The following is a 6,000-nucleotide window of genomic DNA, read 5'->3' on the forward strand; positions in this document are numbered from 1 at the left end:
GTCCTCGCTGGGCGGCCTTTTCCCCTTATGTTCGGCGTTGAGCTTGCCGGCCTATTTAAACACCCAACAGTTTCTGTTGGTGTGATTGGCAGGTTTATCGGGGGTGCCTGAATCTGGCCAGGCCAATCAAGTATTCTATCCAAACTAGATGGACCATCTTTGTTTCCTTTGAATGGCTTCTTCCGCTGCCCGGATTTTGAGCCACTGAATCCGGCGTTTACCACCGTGTCTTCTGTATTACTTCGACGCTTGTTCTTGTCGCATCATGGTTTGCCATTGTCGTCTCTGACTTTATAGGATCCTGGGTCACTGGTGCTAAAGGTTCTACAAGCGAGCCAACTATCTTCTCCCACGCAAAAGCGGGTCATAAGTGCGGTAAAGGCTGCCATGGACTTTGGTTTCTCTTGGCTGAGGTGTTGGGCAAACCACTCGTCTCAGACGCTGTGTTTGAAGGCCGCGAGGGCTTCGGCGTCCGGACAATCCACAATTTGGTTCTTTTTAATTGAGAACCTGGTCCAGAGCTTCTGGGCTGACTCACCGAGTTGCTGGATTATGTGACTAAGGTCATCGGCATCCGGGGGTCGAACATAGGTACCTTGGAAGTTGTCTCTAAAGGCGTCCTCCAAGTCCTCCCAGCCTCCAATAGAGTTTTTTGGGAGGCTTTTCAGCCAATGCCGTGCTGGTCCCTTATGTTTTAGGGGGAGGTACTTGATGGCATGCAGTTCATCACCGCGGGCCATGTGGATATGGAGAAGAAAGTCCTCAATGCATACTGCGGGATCTGTGGTGTCGTCGTATGATTCGATTTTTATGGGTTTAAACCCTTCTGGGAACTAGTGCTCCATTACTTCATCGGTGAAGCATAGAGGGTGTGCGGCTCCTCTGTATCGGGCGACGTCACAGCGCAGTTCAGATGGAGTCTGTATGCGGTTTTCGGCCCGTGTGAGGTTGTGTGTGCCGCGCCAGGCTTGATGTCCATCTTCTTGCGCTGGTGCACGCCCTCGTGACCCATAAATTGATCTTGCATGACCGGCTCTATTGTCCAGGTCCTGTCACAGGTTGCGTGCGTCCTACGGTCTCTGTTTCTCTGCCTCTAAGGCGAGGTGGCGTAGGCTGGTGTTCGGCTTGGGTTGCCGCTCTGTCCCGTCCATGAGGTGGTCGGTCAGGTCCATCAGCTGCGTTACGCGCTGTCGGTATATGCTCTGGAACCTCTTCATCGAATTGGGAGAGCAACCTGTGTTTTGGGTAACTTTTAGTTGGGCACTCGAGGCCGTATTCCTCGGCTGCTAGGACACTAGTCCATTTGTCGTTGAGTAAATCCTGATCGGCTTGAAGTTGCTACCATTTCTTTTTCAGGCTTCTGGCCATGGCTATTAGCCGGTGCTTGAAGCGGTCTTGTTCGAGGGGGTCCTCTGGTATGATGAATTCTTCGTTGCCCAGGCTCTCATCCTCTTCGGAGGTCGGTAGGTAGTTACTATACTCCGAGCCCTCATCCCCGATGGGGTCCTCGGGGTTGACTTGCCCCTTTTCCCAATTCTCCTGCTCTAGTGTTGGTTCGACAGGGGCTTCTTGGTCTTTGGCATTATCCAGAGTATTGTTGTCTCCGGTGGCTGTATTGTTGTCCTTTTGGCAATGCAATTTTGATCGGCGCCGCTGATGTTGACGTTTCGTGGGTGCTTTAGCTGGTTCATCTTCTAGAATCTTCTCATCGTTCGTGTCATTCTCTTTGGGTGTGTCCACCATGTATACGTCATACGAAGAAGTGGCCATCCAGCGTCTGGGGAACGACGGGTTCTGGCCTTGCTCTTCTCTGGCTTCGTCGTCCATGCCGTCGATGTCCTCAAAGGCGTAATCGAGCATGTCGGTTAAGTCCTAGACAGTGGCTATGAAGTGGGTGGTGGGTGGGGCGTAAAATTCCCAGCTCTTAGCCCCTAGTGCGGGCTGGGCATAGTTCGGCCGCGATTCTTCCATAATGGCGAGAGATCGCATTAGGTCCAAAGCCTCGTTTAAGGGTGAGGTATGGACACGAAAGCGAGAATCCGTGGAGCAGGATGGGACAAGAGTTCCCTAGCCAAGCTCGCGCAACATAGACCTCGAGAGTTCAGAGTTGGTGCGTGGAGGTGAGTCCGGCTCGGTGAGGATAAAGGGAGCCAGGAGTGACTCCGGGCCGGCCGGTGCAGCGATTCCCTCCATATCTTCGGTGTTGAGCTCTATGGCTGTGACGAGACCGACGGGTTCTAAACTCCCGTCTTTGGACTTGGTGAGGAGTTCCAGATCTGAGGTCGGAACAACGGTTGGGGTTGCAAGCCGTTGGTAGATAAAGTCTCCTCAGACATCAGCGACGTAGTTTAAGTTTCCGAAACTGATCTGATGACCAGGGGCATAGCTGTCGATCTGCTCCACATGGCCAATCGAATTGGCACGCAGTATGAAGCCGCCAAATACGAAGATTTGGCCGGGCAGAAAAGTCTCCCTCAGGGCGGTGTTGACGTGGATGGTTGATGGAGCCAACGAGCCTTCTGGTGATGACACAGTGGAACTCTCAATGAAAGCTCCAATGCCGGTGTCCAAACCGGCAGATCTTGGGTAGGGGGTCCCGAACTGTGCGTCTAAGGATCAAAGGTAACAAGGAGGCAGGGGACACGATGTTTACCCAGGTTCGGACCTTCCTAATGGAGGTAATACCCTACTTCCTGCTTGATTGACTGTGATGAAGATAGGCATTACAAGAGTTGATCTACCTCGAGATCGTAATGGCTAAACCCTAGATGTGTAGCCTGTATGATTGTGATCTTGCCCTACGGATTAAACTCTCCGGTTTATATAGACACGGAGGGATCTAGGGTTGTACAGAGTCGGTTCCAGAAGAAGGAAAGTGCATAATCCGAACACCAAGCTTGCCATCCACGCAGAGGAGAGTCCCATCCGGACACAGGAAAGGTTCTTCTATCTTGCATATTTATGGCCCATCAGTCCGACCCATATCACATAGCCCGGACGCCCAAGGACCCCTTAGTCCAGGACTCCCTCAGGGGCCCCCAGTCACTCCGCGGGGGGGGGGGGGCGGCGCTCCGGCCTGGGCGGCACCCAAGGCTGACCTCACCTTCGATTCCAGGGATCATCCCAAGATAATGATCGGCGCCGGTGCACTTCCCATGCTTTGTACCCCCACTATCTACAACGTAGCGGTCACCGGGACCCTAATCGACGGTGGCACTGGCATCAACATCCTCTTTGTGGAGGCATTCGGCCTGCTCCATGTGCCTCACGGCCGGCTCCTCCCCACCAAGCCCTTCTCTGGAGTCGGCGGCAGCGGCACCACCTATCCCCTAGGACAGATCCGCCTCCCCATCACATTCGGAACACGCATCAACTATCTTGCCAAGCTTATCGACTTCGATGTCGCCCGCATTGCGCTCCCGTACAACGCCTGTCGGATTTAGGGATCCGGCAACCCTTGAGAGGTTCGAACTCTGGGGTTCGTGCGGAGATCTCAACCTGCCTAGCCTACCTACTCGCGATCCTCCTAGGCCTAGCACGTCGAGCTCAAAGAGACACAAAGACACAAAGATTTATACTGGTTCGGGCCATCGTTGTGGTGTAATACCCTAATCCAGTGTGGCGTGGTGGATTGCCTCGAGGGGCTATGGATGAACTAGTACAGTGGATGAACAAGCCTCAAGAGGTGAGGTGTTCTTGAGCTAGTGTGGTACTCTACTTGTTCTGATCTCCCCCCTCCCCTATGGTGGTGGCTAGGTCCTATATATAGTGGTCCTCTTCCCAAATATGAGCGGGAAGGGATTCCACAATGGCGGGATTTCAAAGGGGAAAAGTAGTATATTCTATCCTAACAAAAGTAGTCTTCGCCTGTGAAAAGCCTCTGGTCGTGATGCTGCGGTGGGCTCGGTGATGACCTTCGTCCTGCCGTCCTGGTGGTCTTGGTCTTGTTGCACCAGACTGGAAACCTTTGGCTGATTCCTCAGGACTCCGCACCTGTCGCTTGCCTCCCTTGCACCAAAGAGGAAACCTGCGCTCTGCACCCGCCTGGCACCCACCTGGCCTTGATCGTCATGGCTCACGTCAGCCGTGCCTCATGAGATAACTTGCACAGAACTCTCCGCCCCTCAGGAGCCCTCCTGAGGAGGCCACTTCCTTTGGGGGTCTTGGCGTCGTCCGCCTCTCGAGGCTTGGACCCTCGCTTGGGTCTCGTGGTGTTGGCACTGAAGCTGGGCCGTACCAGGTCGTCGATGGAGTCACGCGGTGGGCCATAGGCAGGCAGGGCTGGATACCCCCGAATCCAGGACGCCGACAGTAGCCTCGGGCCCAAGGCGCGCTCGGACTTGGCTTCTAGGTGAATCCAAAGGGCAAGTGCGGAGCGCCGCGGGCCCTAACCGCCTGCAGCCTTGATGACACATGGCGACTGATTGGACGTGGGCGACTTTGTTTCCCCACGCTGCCTCAGCAACTGCTCGACTTGACTGGTCGATGCGTCATGCAGAAGGTCATGATGGCGCGAGGTCGTGGAGGCCGGCGGTTGGCCTCCCTTGGCTATAAATGTGAGGGAGGGGCAGAGCCCCCCATCCATCTTTCTTTCGTCTTGCTCCCGCTTGCTTCTCTTCTCTCCATCTTGCTCCCATGGTGTCGCCGAAGAGGTTTTCAGCGGACGAGAAGGGGAAGACCTCCAAGGAGGGGCCAGCTTCCCCTCCTCCCAAGAGGGGACGTGGCCGTCCCCGCAAGCATCCTGTGGTCCCTCCAGCAACATCCAGGGGGCACGGGCGCGCGTCCCCCAGAGGCAGCGTTGCTCTAAGCGCCCGCGATGGCATCTCTTCTCGCGGCGGGGGCCACTGGCTTCGGAGCAGCCTCTATGATGAAGTGAGGCGCGCCGTGATCGTGCACCCACCTCAGCCGTGCTTTTCCTCGCTGGAGGTGCTCCCTGAGTTCGTGGTGTGGTCGGAGAGCCCGGCTGGCACCTCGCTCCGGCTCCCACGCTTCTTCTTTGGCGAGCTTCCTTCTTCAGGGCTTAATGGCCTCTGGCTACAGGCTGACGGGTGCTGCAGCAGAGCTTTGTGGGTTGGTACCGAGGTCTCCGCCTCTGGCAGTATGGTGCTGACCCATGGCTGGCAGACCTTCACCCGCACGCGTGGCCTAGGCGGAAGGTGCACCCTCCACTTCAAGTACGATGGCCTGACGATTGTTGGCGTTCCGGGAACGGGGGTCCCCAGACTTGCATGCCTGCGGCCCGCGGTGTGGCTCAAGTGGTGGCCCAGTACGACCCATCTTCATCAGCGCAAGACTCAAGACCCTCATGAGGGGCCAAGCCTCGCGGGGCGGACGACACAAGACTTCCTCAGGAACGGCCTCGCTAGGCAGGCTCGCGAGGAGGCGGAGAGATCAAGGCAGGGTACCTCGCGAGGTTCTCATGATGCAAGCCATGAGGATCGAGACCAGGCGGGCGCCAGGCGGGCGCCGGCCTGCGCAGTGTCCTTGTTTCCTCTTTGGTGCAAAGGGGGCAAGCACAGGCGTGGAGTACCGAGGCATCAGGAAAAGGTTGCCATTTCAGTGCAACGAGACCAAGACCACCAGAGCGGCAGGATGGAGGTCACCATGGAGCCCAAGACGGCGTCATCGCCAGTGCCTTTGGCAGCCGAAGACCAACTTTAGTCAGGATAACTTGTACTAGATGTTCCCCTTCAAAATGGCCGTTGTTGGCGCCCTTCCCACTCAATATTTGGGAAGAGGACCAGGGCCTCTATAAATAGATCTAGCCACCACAGTAGAGGGCATCTGGAGATCGGATAGAGTCCTAATAAGAGAGAGAGGCGATCGAACTCACCCAAGCAGTTCATCGCACCAGCTCAAGAACACCTCTCGCGAGGCTGTTCTTCCCTTGTACTGTTCATCATCAGCCCCTGAGGCAATCCACCACACCACACACTGGAGTAGGGTATTACACCACAATGGTGGCCAGAACTAGTATAAATCTTGTATCCCTCGTGTTGT

Source organism: Triticum dicoccoides, chromosome 4B (assembly GCF_002162155.2).
Source record: "Triticum dicoccoides isolate Atlit2015 ecotype Zavitan chromosome 4B, WEW_v2.0, whole genome shotgun sequence".
Classification (NCBI taxonomy): domain Eukaryota; kingdom Viridiplantae; phylum Streptophyta; class Magnoliopsida; order Poales; family Poaceae; genus Triticum; species Triticum dicoccoides.